Consider the following 26,240-nt stretch of genomic DNA (forward strand, 5'->3'; position numbering starts at 1 on the left):
TAAACTACAAATCTCTGACTCCTACGTTCTCGATGATTGCCCAAACTGTGGTCATTCTTCAAATTTCAGTTTGAATGTCTTTCATCAGGTTAATACTGTTTCAGACCTATTTATTCAATTAAGCAACTCTTTTTGTGTGCTCCTCAGAATTCCATCCTAGCGCAGAATAAAATGCATTGTTATTTGTAAATGCATCTCTCTCCACCATGAACTGTCAACTTCTGTGGATAAAGCATTATTTGTTGGTGGTTCAACAAATGTTTGCTGATGAAAGGCTTGAAGGAAAGGAAGGAGGGAAGCAGCACTAAAAGGGAGGTAGAAGAGGCCGCGTAGTTGAGAAGTATTTGTATTTTTATGAAACTGCCGTATCAACACTTGGCTTTTGGGTCCTTGTGATTTTTTTTTTCTATTTCAAAAGTGATGCATGTTAAGTGTAGAATTTTAATGTAGAGAATTTAAAGAAAAAAATCACCTGCAATCTCCTTCATATTGCTCTAAATTAGTGTTTTTCCTTGGGCCTTCAAATTTCCCATGACTTTGAAAATTCCTTTTTGTGTAAACTGTGAAAACAGATTTTTGTTATTTTGAAGAAATTATGTTCATTTAAAAAATGAATTGAAAAATATATCAACATCCTCATATGGTTTGACTTTAAATGCTGACTATAATTTGTGGTGGGCAAATATCTAAAAATGATGAACATGTGTTATGATATTTACTCTGTATTTCCATGAATTTAGCTAATTTAAATAGAAAATGAACTTTTGATGTATTATACTAGTTTCAGCCATTGTTTCCTAATTGACTATCAAATGAAAGTATTGTATATTACAATTTGTGGAAGACAAAATAGCAAAATAGGCTGAAAACTTATTTTAGAGAAAAGATAATTTTTAGATATTAAATTTTTAAAGTAATATATGCTCATGATTAAAATTCTAAGAGTCAGAAAAACAAAAATGGATTCTATTGCCCAAGATAAAACTAATAAAAACAGCTTCTTGGCATCCATGCAGAGTTTTCTATTCATTTATAAGCTTTTTAATCAAATTATTCCATGCTATTAAAAATTCTTGTGCAACTTCTTTTCAGATAACAGAATATTTTAGCTTTATCCATGTATTAGCGAGTTTTCTATACCTCTAAGCGAGTGGATTTGCAAACAGATAGACAAATGATGGGTACCTATCTCAGTCTTCTTCTTTTATTTCTGTGTTCTCTGGTATGGCTGAGCCAAAACACATTTATGCCCTCCAATTGACTGAAATATAGGCTTTTTTCCAGGTATATTAGTCAGGATTCTCCAAAGAGACAGAACCAGGAGAATACAGACACACACCACCAACACACCCACAGATAGGAGAGGGGATTTCCTAGGGGAATTATCTTATGCGGATACAGAGAGGCTCAAATTCCCACCATATGCCGTTGGAAAACTGAAGAACCAAGAAAGCGGTAGCATGGGTTGGTCTAAATCCAAAGGCCACAGACCAGAGAGTCAATGATGTAACTCTCAGTCTGAGTTCAAAATCCTGAGAAGCTGGAGTTCTGATGGCCAAGGATAGGAGAGAAAGGGTGTCCAGCTCCAGATCTTCACCATTCAGACAATTGAGACACCAATCTCCTCCAACAGCATGCTCAGGGACCCGTCAGAAGTAATGCTTTACCAGCTATCCAACTACTTCTTTGTCTAGTCGAACTGACACCTAAAATTGACCATCACTCCAGGGTTTTTATATTTTAACAGTACAGATTTTTTTTATCTGATTGTAATTTGTTTTAAATCCAAACGAAACATATTTTTCTTTCAAAAGTAATTTTATTTTATTTATCAGTTTTTCTTATAATAGGTAAGTTGGATCTTAAACGAATTTTTATGACACCCTATTAAATTTATTTTGGGGTTTCTAACCATTGCTATATGTTGTTTTATCCATTTTGCTTTATTTCTTTCTTATAGTAGTTGTCTTCGTGATTATATTTAAATTTCATTTTGAATACTCTAATATGGAAATTGCTAGTTCTTGACGTTTTTTTTTTTTTTTTTCAACTTCAGGTAGCTTTCATAGTTTGTAATACTGGCAGCTATAAAACATACGATTTCCCCATCAGCATTTTCTTTCACCTATTCTGGCTTCCAAGTCAGATAATTGCTTTCTCTCCTTTAAGTTCGCATTGTTAAAGCTTTAACGTTTATATCCAGTTTGCCATCATAATCCCATTGATGTTCAGGAGAAGTCTTACATTTAAATTGATTTTATGTTCCTTGACAATTCTTTCAAGGCAATTTTTTTTTCCCCTGACTTCTTTGATTCATCTCTTAGAAAGCTGAATTATATCATCAAGGAAGTTTTTTCATTTTGGTTTTTGTTATCTTTATCTAAGACCTAGTCATGAGTACTATATTTCATGATTACTTGTTTGTACTTTTCTTTAAAAACAGAACTTTGAGAAGGTTGCAAATTCTTGCCTCTCATTGGTCTCAGGGTTCGGCTCTGGCAATGAGTTCTGATGGCCAAGGGCAGAGAGGAAGGGTGTCCAGCTCCAGATTTTCTGCTCTGAGACGGAAAACACTTAAAGGTAAACTGCTTTTTTTTCTGTTTCTGTTTATAGATTTGGTCTCCCACACCTACCAACGGGATTTTTTTTTTTTTATCTTTACTTTTGAAAATTTTCTTCTGCTTCATCTTTGGATATTTTTCCATTTCTGTATGCTATACCTCACATGTATTCATTATATGATCATTTGATATTTTTTGTTTTCCATATCTATCAATTCTCTAATTATATGTTTCTTTGTGGCATATGTAACCCTATGGTGTTAATAACATATTTGAGGTTTAAAAAATTTTGAATAATATCTATTCTATTTTTATTATTGCCTTTAGTATATTTTCTAATTATTCAAGTGTTATTTTTAAAACTTCATTCTTGAACTTTTCCAGTTTCCTAACATTGTCTTATATCTTTAATCACTCATATCGCACGAATTTTATAAAAATATTCACATCTCTCTCTAATTCTCTGAGGATTTATATAAAGAAGTACTGGGCTAAATTTTTCCTCTCTGTGTTGTACTAAAGTGTACTTTCACCTGCCCTTTATGATAAAGTCTGTCTGTTTCATCCTCTTATTTGTGTAGCATCCATGCTAAGGTCCTGTTGGGCTATCTTTTGCTTATCATCCATCTTTGGATATTAGCTGCTCTAAGCTGGCCTACTTTTCCCTAAAGAACATTATGGGGAAGGGCCAGGTATGACCTGCATCAACTGATTTGTCATCTCTGAACTCTTTTTCACCAAATCTGTTTTCTGTCCTGGGGACATCACTCTGCCACAGATTAGCCAGGCAATTAGTTCTATGTGACTTGCAGAGAAGCATCACAAAGTTCCTTAATTGTATGGTTAATTTTTCTCCTTGGCCAGCAAGCAGTACAAGCCCAACCATCATGTTCTTCATTTTTCTCATGACTATCCGCACCTTCACTTCCTCTATTCCCAAGTTTAATCATCATCATCATCATGGGATGGAATCATAAGGACACTTACTCACTTTGAGAGAATGTATATTCTGCTTAAAGCCCCCCTCCAGAGATATATATGGGTTTTCATTGTCTTCCCTCCATTTGCTCCAAGTTACACTATGTTGGATGTATAGTTACAATTCATAGATTGTGTGTTGGGTTATAATCATCTCCAAGTTTCAATGAAAATAAGATTTTGCATTTCCAAATTTAAGTTTGTATTTTTGAGGTTCCTGGCATGGGGAAAAAATAGACATTAAATAAATATGATTTTATATCACCACATTTTGTAGGAAATGTTCTTTGTGTGACAGCAGTCTGTTTTAGGGAATTCATTTTCATATATCAGTCACAAAGTTTTTGCTAAGTTTAATTCAAAAAATAAAATAAGAATAGGGGGTGGGTGTAGCTCAGTGGTAGAGTGAATGTCTAGTATATGCAAAGATCTGAGTTTGGTTCCCAACACTGAAGAAAGAAAGAAATAAAGGAAGGAAGGAAGGAAGGAAAGAAAGAAGGAAAAATTACTGATGTTTACTATCTATATTTCTGGTTATGGGGATGTTCTAACTATTTTCAACACTTGAAAATCAACTTTTTTCTGAAAATAAAAGTAATACATTTCAACATCTCTAGCAATTAGAGAAATACAAATTAAAACTACTCTAAGATTTCATCTCACTCCAGTCAGAATGGCAATCATCAAGAATACAAGCAACAATAAATGTTGGCAAGGATGAGGGAGAAAAAGGTACACTCATACGTTGCTGGTGGGACTGCAAATTGGTGCAACTGCTATGGAAAGCAGTATGGAGTCCTCAGAAGACTTGGTATGGAACCATCATTTGACCCAGCTATCCCATTCCTTGGTTTATACCCAAAGGACTTGAAATCAACCTACTACTGTTACATGGCCATGACAATGTTTATAGCAGCTCAATTCACAATAGCTAAACTATGGAACCAACCTATGTGCCCTTCAACACATGAATGGATAAAGAAAATGAGGCATGTATATTTGATGGACTACTACTCAGCTTTAAAGAAAAATGAAATTATGACATTTACTGACAAATGGATGGAGCTAGAGAATATCATGCTAAGCAAAATAAGCCAATTCCAAAAAACCAAAGGCCAAATATTCTCTCTGATATGGGGATGCTAATTCACAATAAGGGTGGGGGTTACTAGGGAAGAATAGAGTTACTTTAGATTTGATAGAGGGGAGTAAATGGAGGGTAGGAGATATGGGGATAGGAAGGATAGTAGAAGGAAACAGATATTATTATATTATGTACATATATGACTGCATGACTGAAGTGATTCTACAACATGTGCAATCAGAAAAATGAGACATTATACCCCATTTATGTATATCAAAGTGCATAAATGCATTCTACTATCATGTATAATTAATTAAAATAAATACAAAACTATTTCATTTTAAAAAGTAATATATGTTAAGTGCCAAAAATTTATAAATGCACAAATTATAAAAAGGGAATTCAAACTATGCATAATTCTACTACTCAATAACCAATATATTTAATAAGATGGGATTTTTTTCACATTTTAATCTCTCCTAAAAGGGTTGTGACTTACAATTGGTGGCATGTCAAATTTAATTGAAAGCATATTTTATTTTTAGTGGCATATGAATAATGGTGTTTTATCAGAATACCATTTAATGCCATCTTAGATTTAATGAAATAGCACTCAATATAATGTCATATTTTTTCAAATATGCTACGACAGGTTGTTTATCCCTAATCCAAAATTCAAAGATTTTTGAATTATAACATATCACTCAAAAAGTTTTAAATTTTGGAGCATTTCAGATTTGGAATTTTCAAATTAGAGATACTCAACCGGTAAAGTCTGAAAATATTTAAAAAAAAAAAAAAACTCCCCAAATGGGAATACTTCTAATCTAAGCATTTCAGCTAAGGAATACTCAACCTGTATTAAAACCAGAATTGGGGTCGTATTTATGTAATCTTGTGGCCAAGGTTAAATGAAACAAAATAATGAGATCCTTGTATAGTAAAGAAACTGTATAATATCATGATAGTTTTACAAAGTACAATTTTTAAAAATAAGTCTAAGCCAACTGCATAATTTAAAATACAAAGAAAAAAAGGATTATTTCAAAATCAACAGGTCACTTAACTTCTCTAAGTCAGTTCTATGAATCTCTAAAATGAACTTATGACCAGTACCTACTGCCTAGAGAAGGTATGATGACCCAGTGAAGTTACCACCTCACTGCAGCACATATTAAATACTCAAAAAATGTTGAGTACTAGCTCAACCATTACTAGTGGCAGTATTATTAGTGGTTCTCCTTCAGGGAATGGTTCCTTGTGCATTTGCTTCGAAGAACAGGTGACAAGCTCTATTTTATTAAATTGACTTTGCTAGGCACTGGGAACACATCACATCTCCTGCCTAGGATCCTCTATGAACCGGTTCAGTTTCAGGATCTTGTCTCTTTTTGTTTGTGTTTTAGTTAACAGATCAATTTTCTCTGAACTGATCCTTCCTGTCCATTAACCTCCAGCCAAATCTCTATGAACTATATGCTCACACATGACCTGCCACACTTTCTCAGACTGTCACCCTATTTCTGCAATTGTCTTCTAGTCCCTTCTTCCTTTAGAATGCTCTTCTTTCCTATTTTCAGAAATTCAAATCTTCCCTAATCCAAAGAATATTTTAGAATTGAGAAAGAGGTTCTCTTTCACTTATGTTCTGTTCAACCAAAAGCAAAATGAGGAACAAGAAGTAGATAATAAATTAGTTCAGAATGTTGAGCAATGGCATTCACCTCAACTCTCCTGGCTCCCTCCCCTAATCCAGCTACTCTAACATTACTCTTCCTCCATACTCCCCAGAGCATTATTTGCAACATTTCATTTTACCTTTTCCATCATAGTATTTGTGTGTATGTCTTATTTGCCCTACATTGAGAGGTCCTTGAACAGAAAAATGTTATTTGTCTCTATAACATCTGGCACACAGCACATTGAATAAGTAATTTTTGAATTAAAATTGTTCTTGTTGCCTCTTAAGAATATCATCAGAGATACTTAGCCTTTGAAACGAAAGATACCATATCACATATATGTGTATATTGATATATATGAAAAATCATAATATATATAATAAAATATCGTATTTATATATAATACATGATATGTATATTACATATATGTATAATTTTATATACACAAGTGTGTGTATATATATGTATAGATATACATATATGTGTATATGTGTGTTTATATGTGTGTGTGTGTGTATATATATATATATATATTATATATTCACACACAGACACATAGGTTTTTCTTTTTTTTAATTTCAATTTTCAAAAGTTTTCAAGACAAAAAACTGTCATCTCATTGAGCTTCTTCCCACCCTGGCCTCATCCTCAGAGGCAAACATTTCAATCCCTTGTAGCTAATCCTTCCTGCCACTTGTTCCTGTATATATACACAGTGTAGAGTGATTTTCCTAACCTTTCCCATGTTATTTAGTGGAAGATGAACATTGAGCTTTGTACTGCCTTCCCTTCCCTCACACATGTTTTGCCTCCCTCCACACTCCATCATTGTTCAGTTTAACCCTCCTCAGTTCTTCTGCCGTCTCTTTCCAATCTGGACTATTGTTCCTAAGGTCTGTTGGACAGCCACCATCCAGAGTTTTTCTTCAGCCTCATCTTAACTATTCCTTTCTGTCCTCTCCTATGTGGGTTCCCATGTTTCCTGGATCCCAGACATTTGTATTTGGGGTTTATTTCTTACTTTGGTGCATCACTTCCTTGGCACCTTTTTCAAGAAAATTTTTATCAAAAAATAGTATTTAAAAATACAACTGTTCTCAAATCTTTCTTTTTTCTGAAGTGAGATGAAATCTTAGAGTGGTTTTGATTTGCATTTCTCTAAATACTAATGATGATGAACATTTTTTCATATATTTTGTTGATTGATTGTATATCCTCTTCTGATAAGTGTCTGTTTAAGTCCTTAGACCATTTATTGATTAGGTTATTTGTTTTTTTGGTGCTTAGCTTTTTGAGTTCTTTATATATCCTAGAGATTAGTGCTCTATCTGATGTGTGAGGGGGAACCAACCTAGATGCCCTTCAATACATGAATGGATAAAAAAATGTGGCATATATACACAATGGAATATTACTCAGCAATAAAAGAGAATAAAATCATGGTATTTGCAGGTAAATGTATGGAGTTGGAGAAGATAATAATAAGTGAAGTTAGCCCAATCCCCATAAAAACAAAATCCGAATATTTTCTTTGATAAAAGGAGGCTAATCCATAGTGGGATAGGGAGACGAAGCATGGGAGGAATAGACGATCTCTAGATAGGGCACAGGGGTGGAGGGGAAGGGAGGGGCATGGGGTTATAAATGCTGGTGGAATCTGATGATCATTATTATTCAAAGTACATGTATGAAGACAAAAAATGGTGTGAATATACTTTGTATACAACCAGAGATATGAAAAATTGTGCTGTATATGTGTAATAAGAATTGTAATGCATTCTGTTGTCATATGAAAATACAATTTCTGACCACAAAAAAAAAAATAGTATTTACTCTTTGGGGAAGTAACATTTTAAAAATCTTGCATGTCGTAAAAAAAAATAAATAAATGAAAACCTTCATTCCACTTTTCACATGTGATTAGAAGTTTGTCTTAGAATAGAAATTCCAAGTTAGAGATGACAATTTGGAAGGCATCACCTACCTCCAGAGGCCTCAAGGAAGCTCAAGCAAAGGATCTCTAAAATTATGTGAAAAGGCGAATCATTGCTTGTCCATGAAATGCAAGATACAAATCCAAGTTAGGCAACATTGGCAGAGACTGGGAAGAGGGACAGTGCCAAGTTTAAGGAGAGGCAGAGCTTCCAAATCATCAGTGATTTAATAATGATAGAACAGGGTAAAACTGAGAAAGTCCCCTGAGAACAAAGGGATTGGCTATGCAAACAATTATGTGGACCCAGAAAAAAAAATTGTCCTGCGACAAAAAAATACATAAAATAAACTATATCTACTTTCAACTGGGTGCCAACAATTGGCTGAGGCAGAGCCCCTTTAGGTGCTAACTAAAATCTTGACACCCCGATACCATTTTCTTAGGCAAGATTAGCTTGGCTCTCAACAAATTATATATGATCCTGAAATATGAAATGCAATCACCACCAGGAAGTTTTCTTACACTGATGATCTTTTCAGTCCAGCAAATAAGGCCAAGAACAAAATGACTCAAGAGCTCTTTCAAACGATCTTGCTGAAGAGGACCCTTCAGTTCTACAACATTAGGCAGCTGCCATCTCTGAGATGGGATGGTTAGGGATACTAGCCAGGAAAATAACAACCTATCTGGCTACTGAGCAATCAGAATTATCACTGCGTGCAGAATTCCATGAAGATACAGGATTCCAACTGAATCTGCACAACTACAAACAAGTGTGCGGTTATGCGTATGCTTAGACTGATGGAAAGCATCTCTTTGGTTAGTGGTATACACAACACAGCTTGATCTTTCATACTTATTGTGGAGAGTCTCAGGATAATTCAGGTGCTGATCCCATACCAGACCACAATACAATAGTATTTCCTACTTGTGGATATCAGATGATATTAACAGTCTGAGGCTATCCACTATTATTATTAGGTACGATGTGCTTGGATCTTCTGCCTCTTCCAAAAAAGATCTGCTATATATCTGCTCTGAGAAAGAAACACTTATGGTACAAGCAAATCCTTCATTGAAAGCTTCTTCCCTGCAAATACTACTTATTTGAGTTTGGTATATTTATGATGCTAAAAAAGCACTGGAGAAAGAAAAGAATCCCAGCATATCCCAAGTAAGGTAAAGGAGATTCTAAGGGAAGGTCATAAAAGAGATATGAATACTCTCCCTTCTTTTCCCCCTTTGCTAAAGTTTGTGGGGTTTTCATATGGGCCTTGATTCATAAAGTGTGGTTCCCTTGACGTTAACATCGGATCACCAAGGATCTTGTTAGAAACTTAGTCTTTTCAGACCTCCTCATTCAGAATCTTCTACTTAACAAGATCCCTAGGTGAAACATATAAATATTAAAACTTGAGAAGCGCTACCTGTAGAATCATTGCAACATATCAGAAAGGCATAGGATGCCAATATCTTTCAATACTAGTGAAATGGTTGAAGTGATTGTTTGGTTAAGGCTATGTCTGCAAGGTTCCTCCACTATAAAGGTACAGTAGTCCTCCCTTAACTGCGGTTTTGGTTTCTGTGGTTTCAGTTATTGTCAGTTAACCAAAGTCTTGAAATAATAAATGAAAAATTCTGGAAATAAACGGTTTATAAATTTTAAATTTTGCCTCATTCTTAGTAGTGATGAAATCTTGCCCCTGCCCACTCTATCCCACCTGGGTTGTGAATTAATCCTTTGTCTAGGTTATTCATGCTGTATATATAACACACCTATGTGTCACTTAGTAGGTTTCTTTCTCAGTTGTTGGATTAACAGTCATAGTATTACAGTATGCTCAAGTAATATTGATTTTATTTAATAATGGCCACAAAATGCAAGAGTAGTGAGCTGATCACCAAAATATGCCAAAGAGAAACTGTAAAGTACTTCCTTTAAGTAAAAAGGTAAAACTTCTCAACTTAATAAGGAAAAAAATTGTATGTTGATATTACTAAAACCTATAGTATGATAATATATTTTAAGATAGACCATGTTCATATAATTTTTATTACAGTATGTTGTTATAATTACTCTATTTTACTATTAGTTTATTTTCATTGACTTTTTACTGTGCCTGTTAAACTTTATCATAAGGTATGTGTAAGGAAAAAATATAGTGTATAGAGGGTTCAGAAATATCCATGGTTTCAGGCATTCTCTGGAGTCGAGGAATGTATTCCCTGTGGTAAGAGGGGACTATTCTACTCTGTAAGAATCAGAATTTTGTGATGAGATACTTTAAACTGCACAAATACTTTGCCCACTAATTTTAGGATCCATTAGTCATACTTGATCACAGCAATTATTACTATGGTATTTGTCAAAAGGTTATTTTATTATTTTTAATGGACTATTTCAGAACAATTTAAAAATACACATATATTCTAAAGTTTCCCCTATCACTAACATATTAATATGATGTATTGGTTATCATTAATATACAAATATTGATACATTCTGACTAAAATTCATAGATTATTCATATTTCTTTTTCTTTAGCTAATGTCCTTTTCAATTCCAGAATTCTATTTGGTTGTCTTATCTCCTTTGACTCTACCGCAGCCCGGCTGGTTGGGCAAAATAACTGGGGGGGGGTGACGAGCAACTTGTGTAGATTGATTCAGCAGGAGTGGGAGCCGTTTATTGTAGGACAGGAGGGGTATATATACATTCACACAGCTTATCTTAATTAACATAAACTAGATACAGCAGTCAACCAATAAGGAATCTCCACACTTAATGGCTCGCTGGCCTTACTTCACAAACCACTCCCTCTGGCAAAATGCGAGGAGCCATCTTGACTTGTTTACAGACCCTAACATTCTATTTGGTTGTCCTATCTCCTTTGACTGGTTTGTGACACTTTCTCAGTTCTCTACTTCTACCACTCCTTCCTCTTAACACAAACCGACTCAGATGCTATTTAGGAAGTTTTTGAAATTGATTTCCTGACATGTATATCAGTTTTTGTTGTTGTTTTAGTTCTTTTCTAGTTTCTACTATCATGAAATGCTCTAGGTTTATCTTGTACTTTCCTGATTTCAGCTCTTGAGCCAGATATTTGTCTGGTATGGAGTCTGGATCCTCTAATTTGTAAATGATATTTAGAAACCAAGATCTGGGGGTTAGATGTCCTTTTTGCTATGGGGATGTCATTACTTCTAGGTTACTTCAGCAGCAGAACTTGAAAGTATATGTATGTGTGTTAACCCCTGCATACAAATACATCCATGTTTCCATGTATGTTAAAACCCATGAGCTCAGCCAGACACAGTGGCACATGCCTGTAATCCCAGTGGCTTAGGAGGGTGAGGCAGGAGGATCACAAGTTCAAAGCCAGCCTCATCAAAAGCGAGGAACTAAGCAACTCAGTGAGACACCACCCCCCACCTCCTAAATGAAATACAACATAGGGCTGGGGATGTGGTTCAGTGATTGAATACCTCTGAGTTCAATCCCCTGTACCAAACAAAGAGACAAAACAAAAAGCCCATGAGCTCATACTGAGACCTCAGATCCCAGCCTAACAGCATGAGGTTCTCTTTAGCCTTCCTCTTTTACTTATTTGCAAGTTTTCTGACAACAAGAAATTTGTTTTTCATTATCTAAGATATCCACTTAATTATCTGGTTCTAGAATACAAATAAAGAAGTTTCAGAAATGCTTATTCATGTTTCTGTGAAAAATAAATCAACTAAGGAAAATGTTTGTGTAAAGTTCTTTTTATCTACAACCTTTCAGTATTCAGCTGAAGTTATGTTTCCCAAAAGTAGGTAGATTGGCTCTTCTCTTCTCCATCCACTTCACTATAGTTATGTGAGTCACTTGTAATACAGTGAGATTCATCTATTGCTTTGTGAGATTTATTTTGAGATTCATTCATTTATTATTATATTCAATCTTAGATTCTAGAGAAGGGGATTGTGTCAAATGTCAATGAATCCCACCTGTAACAAAGAGCCAGAAGCAGAGCAATCAATATTCCAGGACCTTTTGGCATTATGAGGTATTCAATGGGTATTGACAGAAACTTAAACCTCTTTGATCGGGATATGATTATGAATATTTTTAATTATTATTTTAAATAAAACCCCCAAAGAAAAGTGAGATATAGTCCAGAAAAGAGATGTATTCCTAATTTATGCTTGCCCTAGAACAATGATATACTTCTCTTACTCATTTAATGAAATTTCTAACCTGAATTTATACATTCAAATAAAACTTGGTTGAAAAGAGAAGGATGTGACAATCAAAAAGCCATTATTGAAAAATATATTAGGCATTTACAAAATAAAACAGGGAAATCAAAAACAAGTGTAGGAAGTCTAAAAGATATCTAATATTCCATAAAACAGAAAAAGCACAAATAACTGAAAAAAATATAATAATTTACAAGAGAAAAATATATATCCCTTTGGGGACTAGGTATCTAAAACTCACTATAACCATATACGTTTTTTGTGGACTCAAGACAGATGTTCAGGATCGTAAATTCATAGAAAACCCTTTCTTAATACAGGCCCACAAATAATATCCCAAGCCTTAGTATGGCCCCTGAGGGTCTGAGTCAATACCTCTAGTCTCACTCTTATTGGTGTGCTTTCCTACTGATAGCTAAATCCCAGAAAGTCTCTCCTCTGAGTAAAAATTCTGGAACAAGATCTTTCTCACTCTCCTTATTGATTAGGAGAAAACAGTTTAATAGCTCTTTAGAAACAAATAGGCATACATTGAGAAATTCATGGGCCAGGCCTGGAAGTGATACATATCACTTTTGTCCACTATCCAATGGCAGAACCCAGTCATGTTGTCATGGCCAACTGTAGGGAGGCTGAAAAATGAGTACAACTGAGCACCTTTCAGAAAGGAGTAAGAGTTGGATCAATAGTCAAACTGCTGCACCATGGCTAATAAATTCCCATCTGATGAATTCTTTTTTTTGCTTAAACTCATTTGATTTGGCATATTATACTTGCAACCAAGGATATAGTCTAATATAGACCTTGATGATAATGATTGTTATGGTTTGGATGTGAGGTGTCCCCCAAAACCTCACATGTAAGACAATTCAAGAAAGTTAAGAGAAGAAATGACTGGGCTACAAGAGCCCTACCACAATCAGTGAATTAATCACCTGATGGGATTAATTGAATGATGACTGAAGGCAGGTGGGGTGTGGCTAGAGGAGATGTGGCATTGGGGTACACGGCTTTGGGGTACATTTTGTGTCTGGCAAGTGGACTGACTCACTCTCTCTCTCTCTCTCTCTCTCTCTCTCTCTCTCTCTCTCTCTCTCTCTCTCTCTCTCTCTCTCTCCTTCCTGATTATATGAGCTGGTTCTCAGTGCCACACTCTTCTGCCATGATGTTCTGCCTCACCCCGAGGAATGGGAATAGCCTTCTGTGGATTAAGACCTCTGAAACCAGGGGCCCTCAAATAAACTTTTCTTGCTTAAAATTGTTCTGGTCAGATCTTTTAGTTACTGCAGCAAAAAAGCTGACTAAAACAATGATATAAGATTGGCCAAGAACAAGTCCTAAATCCCCCAGCTGAGCATTCAATTAATTGTGGTATAAATTCCATTTCATTATTTTTCTTATGAAAAATAAGAACAAAGACAAAACATAAAGAAAGAAGTTAAACATGCAATGAGAAGGGTTACACTATTTTGCAAAATATTAAAGATCTGGGGGATTTTTTTTTTTGAGTTAAACTTTTTCTCTATTCTCTAATATGCAATGCTGTCTTATAAAGTGACAGATTTCTTTATACTTTCTAAAAAAAATTCAAACTTAAACACTCAGAGGTTTTATAAACTCTACAGTTATTTTCTACAGGTCTCCACACACACACACACCTGTGGTTCTTATATTTGTACATGATCAAAATAAGGAGCTGATTTAAAACATTGATAACCGGGCCAAAATCCCAGACATCATCAATCATTGGTCTAGGTTAGGGCCTGTGTGTCTGGGTTTATTTCATGCCACAGGTGATTCTGATACACAACTAATTGGAGAACCACCATCATAAATTGGAAGAATAAATGTGAATCTTATTTTTAGCAACCATCATCTATTTTCCATAGTTCTTAAAGTTGAATTTGCAATTAAAGTAATTAAAACATTGGCTTATAAGAACCTTATGGAAGATATCCAAAAATATCTGTAAGAATATTTTCCATAAAACAGATAGTAAGCACTTTGAATTTACTTATCTCTCTGGCTGAGCCGGTCTGCACAGGCTTCCTACAGAAAAATAATTTGACCTGGACCCTGGTACATGGGTAGAATCTGATAAGGAGACCATAGCAGAGGCCATGTCAGACAGGTGGGAGTAGCATAAGCTAAATCACAGTTGGAAATACACCAGACAGAATCCAGGGATAACAAGAAATGATGAAGGGAAAAAAACCACAGTAGCCTAACTGAAGGCTACACTGTGCACTGCAAGCTCAGAACGCTATGGAAATTCCAAGAAGAGAGTCATTTGGTTAGAACAGCCAAGAAGACTTCATGAAGAAAGCAGAACTTGAGCTGGGTCACGAAGGACAAGTGAGATTTTGTTAACCAGAGAGGAAAAGGGAAAAAAAATTATTATTTTTTTGATGTTCCTAAAAGCCAACTAATGAAATGAAACACTACATAACCGAAATAGTTTATTTTTCACACAGATGTACTAGGGTCTTAGGTATACAATGTAAGGCTATTGTCAGGATAATTGCTAATTGTTGAAGTGTTGATTTGCCACAGAGGGTTTGAGTGAGTTTTTCAGAAATAGGTAAAATTCTTTTAGGTAGATTTCTTTTAAAACTAAAATCAGCAAAAGATTCAAATAAAAATAAGCACTGAAGAAACGGGAGAATGGAGCACAAATGTATAATTATCATATAAGCATAGATGTATAGCACCACTGGTTCATGGTAGACAAAATTTTGTCTCGGAATGGACTGGAAATTAAAACAAAAACAGAACTAGGATGAGTTTCACAGTTCTCAATATCCATGAGAATGAACTGCACTCATTTTTTTTATAGGAGAGAAAATTTAGCTTGCACCTAGAAGTAAAAGAAATATATCAACTACATTTTAAATATTGGACTATTTCCTCAGGGATGGAGTTGCATGTTTTCTTTATTGCAATCCCAGAAGATTAGCAAATCACAGAAGCTACCCATTGGGTACGGCCATTACAGCCTCTTTGTTGAACTTTATGACACATCAATGGCTCACTCATGAGAGCCAAAGCAAACTTGATTCTCAGTGTTTTCCCTGCTGCAAGCTCTAAAACCTTGGAAGAACCAGGATCATCAGAAAGGAATGTTTCTGATGTGTCTATACAGAGTTGGTTCAGCTGCTTTGATTTAATTAACAACCAGTCAATTCAATCAATTAACAATTTGATTCCATGAAAAACATTCCATCAAAATTTAGTAATATGAAAATGAAGTAACTTGCTAATATCCTAGATTTTTATCTATTCAGATTGCTATGTAGGCCATGGACAGACACAGCTTTTTTCTTTTCCTTCTTTTTCTTTTTAGTGCAGTTCTGAGTATTTCCAAGGAGTGACTATCTGATGATAATGACTTACATTTGAATGATGCTTTGAGAACTTCTTCACAAGTACAACCACCCTGTGAGGTCGTATTCCACCAATGAAACAGGGGATTCATGACTTGACCAAAGTCTGAGATTTAATTATAAATATCAGAGGAGAAAATGTAGTATCATACAAAGAGCTTCAGAGTCATGTTAATAAAATGGGTTTATTGTCCAAATCCTGCATTTACTAGTTGGGTGGTTTAATATCATCTGCTAAGTTTCAGACTCTTAAATCTATGCCTTCAACATTGATCCCATGTTTGGCCCCTCCAGATTTAGTTTTTACCTTACTTATCACCTGAAATTTGGTACTTAACTCTGTTCTTATTCTTTTTTGACTAAGTCAACTCCATTGGCCTCAGTATCTCTGTTGTCTTGGATGAGAATCCCTGTCTCCAGAGTTCCATACAGAGTTCAACTCCTAGGCTGGTGCCTTGGTTGGTTCAGCTCTATAGATCCCCAGGGTATCTAAAGTCAGCCCAGACAACTCCCACAAGTACTAGAGACTAGCACAGGACTGATGACAAATTGGGGGCATGGGAGGAGGCTGAGGCAGGAAAGATAATTAACCCATATATACAGAATATACATTGATACATACCAAGTCCTTTAACCTGATGTGTGGGGGGTGTTGAGATAAGTTTCAAGTAAGAGTCTGTAAGTAATATCTCATCAGCAAATGCAAAAGCATAATCCTCTCCACTTCTGTTTATTTCAAGTAAACAGCAAATCAATTTCTACCAGAGGAAGGTATTTTTTTAAAGCATGCTATGGATTGCCCTGTCAAAGTGGAATAATATAGAATTTAGTCCCTTAATCCAATACCACTGTTTTGTTCCCAAAATACATTGGCAAAATCAGATTAAGAGTGCCTTTAATTAAAGTGCTATCAATGAATAAATAGACTGAGTGACACTGGATAGTGGCAGAGACAATTAAAGCAAAGTTACTTGGTGTCCTGTTTATCTGTCATATGGTTTGATTTATAACCTTCCTATGAGAGGTAATTTAATGACTCTTTAATAGAAGGAGGCTTGATAAAATACCAGCAGATGGTATTGTGGGTAATGACCCAGGCTATAATGATTTTAGTAATGACTTGTCTTATCCATTTACCTGTACTTGAACAAAGACCGAACTTGCATACATGCATGTGTATGTGCAAGTACACACACTCTTCTGCCTGAAAGGCTGCTGAAAACACTAAAGAATTTAGAAACAATCAAAATACACATAAAATTCAAGAAAGGAGCATAGAATGGAGATGAAGATGTGATAATAAAAAGTAATAGATGATGATAATAATAAAATGAAAACAAAAATTTGTTGCATGCTTTCTGCCTATGTTAAGTTTCCATCAAAAGTTTATAGCATGCATCTTCCTATATATCTATCCTACTGGGAATGTGTCTTTTACCCACATAGTTTATTCCTTTAACTAGCTTCATGGTATCTATAGACACACTCCTATAAGCAGTAAGGTATGGTACAGGTCTCATTCTAAATGGTATCTCTCTTACTGATCAATTTCTCTAGGTCTCTGTTGTTTCAACAATATGTCCAACAGCTACAGCCATGTCTTCAGCAAATTCCCCTAAACTTGCAGGAGTAAAAATATAATTGGAACTTGACACAGAAAGGATGGACCAGGTCAAGGGGTGTGGTGTCCTATCTACAGTTTGATGTTAAGTATTGGCAACTAGGTGGTCTATCAGGGTCAGGAGATGAGGACAAAAGGGAAAAAGTCCACAGTGACTGACTCTGCTGATCATCCTAGACAATGGAGTTAAGGAATCTCAAGGACTGATTCTTTTCTTTTGCCTCAGCCAGAACTGAGTCATTTTTTAGCCACCATCCATAACTGGTCTCTATGAGTGGAAACATCAACGCATTATTTCAGGGAAGTGGAGCTCGCCTCTGACCTCTCCTCCTGGTGTCCCAGACAGTACTACTTGCCTCTGGCCATGATGAGAAGGTCTGTGAGCTCATTTCTGGGCAAACGTTTCTGTGGAATGGAGACAGGGTCCACTGGGGCTAATATGTGAGGGAAATTTCAGGGCCTTGCTTCCTAAGAGAGCTGGGAAAGACATTATTAGGTGTTGAGGAGAGTAGCCTGTGGGCTTTTTAAATAAAATAATAAAAGGAAAGCAAAATGAGAATTTTCCCAGGAAAACTTGACTTGGACATACTTTCTTTGGGTGGAGTAGCAGACACCAGAACTGACCTTACTGGCCAGCTATGGATAAAAATCAGGGAACACACAAAGCTTGTCCTCTGGACTCTTGTTAAGCCTCTCACCCACCATCAGCCTCAACCTCCCCTGTGTTCCAGTGCTCGGTTTACCCTCTCTGGGGGTGTCTCAACCTGTTCCCAGTTTGTACTAGCTAAAATTAAGGAACTGGTTATCTAAGTTGTCCAGTACAATAACCAATAACCACATATGTCAGTTGAGCAACTGAATCATTGCTAACCAGAATTGGGATGTATTGTGAATGTAAAATAGATAGCAGATTTCTAGTCTTTAGTTTAAAAAAAATGCAAAATAGCATATGAAAAAAAAATTTGTTATATGTTGAAACAAAAACATTTGGGACATATTATGTTAAATTAAATATATTATTAAAACTAAACTGTCCATACTTCTTTAAAAAAAATGTGGCTACTACAAATTTTAAAATTACATTCGTGGTTTGAGTCTGTGGCTCACATGATATTTCTGACGGACCACACAGTTCTCTATACTTGGACTCTTAATTCTAGTATATGAATTTGCCCTTGACAATGATAAACTTTCTTAAATAACACATTTTGATTTTAAGAGGAGTCAGTGGAAAAAGGTCTATGGAGGAACAGGTAATCCCTTAACTAAGAATAAGCTTCCTCCTCGGCATCCTGGAGTGCTCTTATTCATTCACCAAGACCAGATCAAATGCCTTCTTCACCAGAGCTTTCCCAAACTCTTCCAGCAGAGATATTTACTCCCATTCTTCCTGTATTCAAGTCCCATTCAAATCTCTACCAGAGCATTCCAAATCATGCCATAATGTACCTTAAATGCAAATGTCTTTCCTTCTAAGCTGTGAATTCCTTCATAAAAGGCCACCGATTTTAATAAAGTAATGCTGTAATAATCATACTAAAATATTTTCTGATTCTCAATTTATTCATTGATAAATTTATTCATTCACACTGATGGATAACCTTCCATTCAATCAGCTGCAGGAATCTGCCCACATCCCTTACTTTTCAAATAACCCATAATTATGGACTGCGGACTGAGATTTTTCCCCTCATGAATTGCCAACCCAACTACTTCCAATAAACTCACTTAGAAATAAATGCCTTAATGACCATTGAAGACAGAGTTTTAACTCTGTCCTTGACTCTCCTGCCTACGTAAGGATCCTGGATTTATTTCCTTATACACGTTACATACACGTGATCCACTCTAGGCCAGCTTCATCTCCCATTCTAGAATATTCTCCACTCTCTTTCTATTGCTACTCTCAAGGTTCTGTCGTAAACTATATCCTTACCTCACCCCTGTGTATATACTCCTGCTTCCAAATGAAATGTTTTTTTTTGCAGTGATTGGGTGTTGACTCTTCTCAAAGCCAGTAGAATATGGGATTCATTAAAAAGAGGATGACTTTATGAATTATCGAGGATAATATCTTGTCCTGTTTCCTGACAACTGCCCAAACTGAGGACTAACAAAGTCAGATTTCTGAACAGGCTCAAACCAGGTTGTCCTTTTGAATCTGCCTGTGGCTTTGTCAGTTTCTGTCAGGTAGAGAGACATGAAGAACACCTAGTCAAAGTCAGATATTTGCTTAGTTGTTTGGAGGCATTTTCCTTCTACATACATGCCCCCTGGGATCTCGGGGACACAGATTGTTCCAGAAGTCAGTATCTCCCTTTCTCAGGGATACTGTGCAAATAGCTCATACTCCTGCCTTTGAAAAAGTAGGTTCCAACATTTGCAAAACAGTGGCCTCAAAAGAGGAGGCAGTCTTGGTGTAGTTAACAACAGAACCTTGAGAGCAACAATAGAAAGAGAGTGGAGAAAATTCTAGAATGGGAGATGAAGCTGACCTAGACTGGATCACATGCATGTAACATGTACAAGGAAATATCCCACAACCCTTACGTAGGCAGGTTGTCCATAGTCGTCAAAACCCTGTCTTCAATTATCATTGAGATAATTAAAAAAAAAAACAGATTACCAAACAATTATTACTAAGTTATTAAAAACCAACCAAAAGGTATTTTGAAAACTATCAATTTTTTTTTTGGTTTTGAGGAGACATTCAATACGATTCTTAAAGGAAATCTATTTGATGAATGTCTTCATCTTTTAAATATGAGATTACACATTTGTGGAACTTTAATTCTTAGCTTCCTTGCCTAATTTCTATTTTTCAGATCCACTGGAAAAAAAAGATAAAAATGTGGTCTGCCTGGAATGTTCCCAGACCTCCCACTTTGCCTGAATAACATCTATCGCTTCTTCCCTTCTCAGCCTGGATATCACTCCTGTTGAGAAATATTTTCTGATCTCCCACAATGAAAAATGAACTTCACTACTGTGTGCCTGGCTTTCAGCAAGGTACCCAAACTAGGTAGGTATCCAAGAAAGGTTTATTGAGTGAATAAATAAAGAAATGAATGGCAGCAAGAAATATCCTTGACTCTAGATTATCCTTGTTTGAAGGAGACATGATATGATATACAGAAAAATCTAAAGACTTCAGCAAAATGCTCTTCAAACTTATAAGTGAATTAAGTAGTTGAAAGATACAAAATAAACATACAAAAAATCCAAAGCATTTTTATATCATCAGTAATGAGCTTACTAATGAAGAAATGAAGAACATAATTCCATAATCCCCTTCACAAGAGCTATAAAAATAAGAAAATACCAAAAATATACTTAATCAGAAGGTGAATGGTTCCAACACTGAAATTTACTAAGAACTGATGAGGAATATTGAAGAGAACATTAAAAAAACGGGAGGCTCATCCATATTTGTTGACTAGTAGAATTGCAGTATTGCTAAAATGTCCTTGCTTCTCAGAGCAAGCAATAGATTCAATGCAATCACAATCAAAATATTAATGGCTTTCTTTACAGAAATGAGGGTGGAGGGAAGAACCTAAAATTTGTATGGAACCACAAAAGACCTTGTTAAATCAATCTTTTAAAACAAAAAAAACCCTCTCAAATCTGGAGACATTTCAATCCACACCTGATCTCAAATCTATAAAGCTACAGTAACTAAAATAGCTTTGTACTGTCATAAAAAGCCAATAAATAAAACAATGAAATAATGGAATACAACAAAGAATGCAGGAATAAATCTGTTTCTATGGACAACTCATCTACAAAGCCACCAAAGCTATATTTGAGTTATATTGGAGAAGGATAGTCTCTTCAATAAATGGTGCTATGGAAACCAGATATCCATATTCAGAAGAACAAAATTAGACTCCTATTAAAATATACAAAAAATCAATCCTAAATGGATCAAAAACCTAAATTTAAGACCTCTAAGTATGAAACTACTAGAAGAAAACATAGGAAAGACACTTCAGGACATGGGCACAGGTAATAATTTTTGTTGTTGTTAAAATCCCAAAAGCATAAGAAACAAAAGCAAAATAGGCAAGTAGGATTATATCAAACTGAGAAACTTCTGCATAGCAAAGGAAACAGTTAACAAAGTGAGGAAACACCCTGAAAAACAGGAGAAAAATTTTTGTAAATTATTCATTCAGCAAGGAATTAATATACTGAATATGTAAGAGACTGGAAAAACTCAGGCAATCCAATTTTAAAATGGCCAAATGATCAGAATAGAAGACACATTTTAAAAGATATAAACAGACAATAAGCATAGAAAAATTCTTGAGATCGATAATATTCAAAGAAATGCAAATCAAAACCACAATGAGATATCATGTCACCTCAGTTAGAATGATTATAATAAAAAAGAATACAAAAAGTAATAAATGTTGGCAAGGCTGTAGAGGAGAGGAAACTCTTATACATTATTGATAAGAATGTAAATTAGAATAGTCATTATGGCAAACAGCATGGAGCTTCCTCACAAAGGAAAACTTGAATACGATCCAGCTATTCCACTACTATGTCTATATCCAAAGGTCATGAAATCAGGATAGCAAAGAGATACCTGCACTGGCATGTTTATTAACCTCAGCACTATTCACAGTATCTAACCTCGAGTATCAATCAAGGTGCTCAGAAACAGATGAATGGATAAGGGAAATGTGGTATACATGCATGATGGAATATTATTCAGCCATAAATGAAATGAAATCTTGTCATTTGTGACAACGTAAATGGAACTAGGAGATATTATGTATTGAGAAGTGAAATATCTGAAGAAAAGAAAATACCACATGATCTTATGTAGAATCTGAAAAAGTTGATTTCATAAAAGTAGAGCATAGAGTTTAGGAAGTATGGGAGGAGGATGGGTAAAGGAAATCAAATATCAAAATATAGTTAGATAGGAGGAATAAGTTCTAGAGTTCTGCAATACAGCAAGGTGAATGTAGTTTATAATTTATTGTGTATTCTGTAAAAAACTAGAAGAGCAGCTTCCAAACTTTATAACAGAATGAAATGGTAATTATTGAAGGATATGGAAATGTTAATTATCCTGATTTGATTATTACATATTGTATGCATATACTGAGTTATCACATTGAATTGGATAAGTACAATTATGTTTGAATTAAAAACAAAAATACATAGAGATCAAGTTCTAGCTCTACTGTCTATCAAAGTCATTAATTTTTCTGATTCTTGTATGCTCAACTGTAAAACAGAGATAATAGCATCACAGCTTTCTCAGAGCACATAACACATCAAGAGAGCATGAAAATATTTTGTAAAGTGAAATGCCATATAAAATTTGAAGCTATGGCTTGAATCCTTTTCCCTTTTACCTATATACTTTCCATGAAGGATTAAATATAATGCAACATCTGGGCACATGAGCCAAAATGGTCTGGGAGGCAGGTTGAATAGCCTACAAACCATGCCCTGGGCAGAGTGGTGATTCCACAATGAATTAAACATAAGCCAGAGCTGGTGTGCAGAAAATTCTCACTGGCTAAGCCAGGTAGCTCAACTCAGAGGTCCTTAGATATCAGAGCAACAAAGCAACCATACAGGCAGTGGATAAAAGAGCTGGCTTCATGCCTCTCATCCTCTGTGACTTTGTCCACAGTAAGGATGGACTGAGTTTTGAGACTTGAGGTCAGTGGGAGAGCTATGATGTCCTGTCCAAATATTTGAATAATTTTGCCAAATGATTGGGTTGAGTAGGAAATTTTTAATCTTGCCTTCTCAGGGAGCAGTTTCTAACAAAGCCTGGAATATTGTTTTGGTGATGTGTGAAGAGTAAAAGAGATGCATACAGAATCTGTGTTCACTCTCCTCTTGATTCAGCTTAGCATTTAGAATGACCAGAATGAAGGACTGACTATAAAGTAAAAAATAGTTAACAAGGGAAAATTGAATGTAGTAGACCTTGAACTTAGGGGCTTGGGTATGTTTGTGATAAGACACTGGTGACCTCATTAATGTTGGTGGTATTTATTAGACAGGCACTGAGCTCTGAAGAGTTTAGTATGAAGATAGCTGAAGAAAGAAAACTGAGATAAGATTTCTCACCTAAATCTGCCGTGTGTTGCCTGAGTGACCTTGACAGCTGTGTTACCTGTCATGCCCAAACATCTTTATAAGACAGATGAAAGGTCAGCGTGATCCAAATCCAGTAGAGTCAATTATTGCATCTGAAAGGTGAAAGGATTGAAGTTCTTCCAAGTGTGGTTGACATAGTATCTTTGTGATAGTTACAAGGAACAGAAACCCAGCTCGCTTAAACAAAAGATTTATACTACAAGGAATCACAAGGGAATTCACAGACAGCTGAGAGAAAAAAAAAAAAGAGGAAAGAAAAAAAAAGAGGGGCTTCACAAGAACTAAATGTGAAACTGAAAAATCTAGAGGTGGGACAAATTTGTTTCTCTTGGGCACCTCAGCCTTCTGCTTCGTGGATTCTCTTTGTGTCTTCCTTATCTTGATTGGCCTCCTTTTTACATGTGGTCCAACATGGTATCTTAGGCAATCTGCCATCACAACATTGTAGCTGCTGGGAATGTTGGCTCAGGTACCAACCCTTTGATCCAACCAGCCATGGTCACTAAGTGCAGGACCACATGATGAAAGAGGGCAGTGGGGCTCTGGGTAAGAGGCAGAGGTACAGCCGTCACTTAAGCTCAGGGATTATAAGTGGCACTGAAGATGTGGAAGAAAGCATGGATTGAGGGGGAACATGAGAGTGATGGCCTTTTTTATGTAGGAACCATGCCATTAGGACTAACAACCAGGATAGACCAAAGTGTGAAACATCTCCTCCCTTTTCTTATGTTTCCAATCAATAGGCTTCCTAAGGAAATGGTGATTTCAGTCTGCTGTGAGTCACAAAGGGCTAGGAAGATTCCTTAAGTGGGCCTCTAATTGTGGTTTGGAAAAAAGCCTTACTAAAATCTGTGCCTAATTTTTCCCTTACCAGCCAGTATGCTCAGTATATTAGCACCAATAACCAAAATATTAAAATGATTTTAGATTTTAAGTCCCTTTCATTGCTCTGAACATTCATTCCCTTGTCTTTGCAGGGTGGATTGGCCCCCATGGATTCCATGATCCCTGTCAAGAAGGTCCTGTCTTTTCCCAAACCCACCTCCATTTTTCACCACTAAGAGCCTTCCATGTCTGCAAAGCGTGTATACTGAAATCTACCTCGGCCCACATCCTTCCTGCAAAATAATCACCTCTTAACCTTCCTGTGAGTCAGGAGAAATGCAACATCAGCATAGCTCACTCTAGGGAGCACTGACTGGGGAAGAGTATTGAGCTATTCCTGAGGACTGGCTTCAACATTTCAGGTTCCCATAGCAGTACACATGTAGGGGCAGGGCTGGAGTGGGGAGATACTCCTGATCCCAGGGCTCAGCAGACTCATTACACCCCATGGGAGAGGCAAGCTTCTGAAATGCTTAGTCCAGGCCTGGGGTCCTAGCTGCTAAAGTCTAAGAACAGTCCTGACTGAAATGTTAGAAATCACCTAGAAACTCCTTGACCTAGAGTAGGATCTGTGGCATGGGAACTAGAGTTATGCTTCCAATCTCTTGTCAGGAAAAGAAGCAGGCACGGTGTGTGTCATCAGCCACAGGGGACTGGAAGGAAATGAGCATGGGATCATCACAGATCCAAGGGAGGACTTCCTAAGAGAAATCCCATTAAAACAGAAGGTTCAATTTTGCAGCCTTTATCCCATAAAAACTTCAATGATGTGATATCGCCTCAACACCAGAAACTTAACATATTTAAAATCACACTCACTGTCCTTATCAATGCTAAGTGTATTGTTTTATCCCAATATATATCTTTGACTCCTTATCAAAATTGGCTTCTCTTGTTTCTGACACCTTCTAACATTAAATACTGTCACGATGTCCCCTTGATTATTCCTGTCTATCACATCAAATGCCTCTCCTCTTTCCCATCCCTGATGCCAAGATGTACTTCTGGCCCTTATCACTTCCTGTCTAGACCTCTATAATAAATTTCAGTCAATTTTCCACTCAAATCCAACATAAACAGTAGCAATACCTGTCTTGATCTTCTTAAAATACAAACCTGTTCACATTGCTGCCCTTCTTTAAAAGCTCCAGTGGTTCCCCACTGACTGAACAATGCATCCAAATTCTTTAACCTGGTATTGGAGTCCTTCACTGCCAGAGCCCCTGCCAACACTCTGCATGGACTTGTCTTCTTATTTATTTGCTTTATTGTTATTATTTTTTTAAAAAAGAGTCCCCATGTGATTATAGAAAATTTTTGCAAAAAAATATGAAAATGATGTAAATCTTAATTCTGATTTCACCAAAGATATTTTTGTCCATCTACATGTTCTTATTTACAAAAGTAGAAACATCCTGGTTCTTTTCATTGGATAGTATTATCAGCATTTTTCTATATTTAAAAATAATTTTTACTTATTTCATATAATTTGTTACCCTGATCAAAAAATGTATATTAGCTGTTATTATGTAGTTAATCTGTTTATATAAAAAGTATGTAAGGTATGTACAACTTAAGTAAATAAGTAAACTTATTCCATACTTAGGTATACAACTAACCAGTGTTGACATTTTCATATAGTTACCATTTATTTTATTTAACTACTGTAACATATTAGTTGGGGGTCATCTTTTTTCTTTTTCTGTTTATTGCAAATCTTTACATCATGC

At 35.8% G+C, this 26,240-nt stretch overlaps 1 long non-coding RNA gene across 3 annotated transcripts; it reads left to right on the forward strand.

Annotated features, from left to right (window-relative positions):
* The first annotated feature begins 2,483 nt into the window (after nucleotides 1-2,483).
* Nucleotides 2,484-25,587, forward strand: LOC144377567 (uncharacterized). Of its 3 annotated transcripts, XR_013438559.1 has the most exons (4): nucleotides 2,500-2,580; nucleotides 20,316-20,512; nucleotides 24,603-24,772; nucleotides 25,123-25,587. It is a non-coding gene; the product is annotated as an uncharacterized LOC144377567 (long non-coding RNA). The 3 variants fall into 3 exon arrangements; XR_013438560.1 differs by having other exon boundaries at nucleotides 2,484-2,580; nucleotides 20,413-20,512; nucleotides 24,603-25,587; XR_013438558.1 differs by having other exon boundaries at nucleotides 24,603-25,587.
* Nucleotides 25,588-26,240: the final 653 nt, after the last annotated feature.

This window comes from Ictidomys tridecemlineatus, chromosome 5, assembly GCF_052094955.1.
Source record: "Ictidomys tridecemlineatus isolate mIctTri1 chromosome 5, mIctTri1.hap1, whole genome shotgun sequence".
Taxonomy (NCBI): domain Eukaryota; kingdom Metazoa; phylum Chordata; class Mammalia; order Rodentia; family Sciuridae; genus Ictidomys; species Ictidomys tridecemlineatus.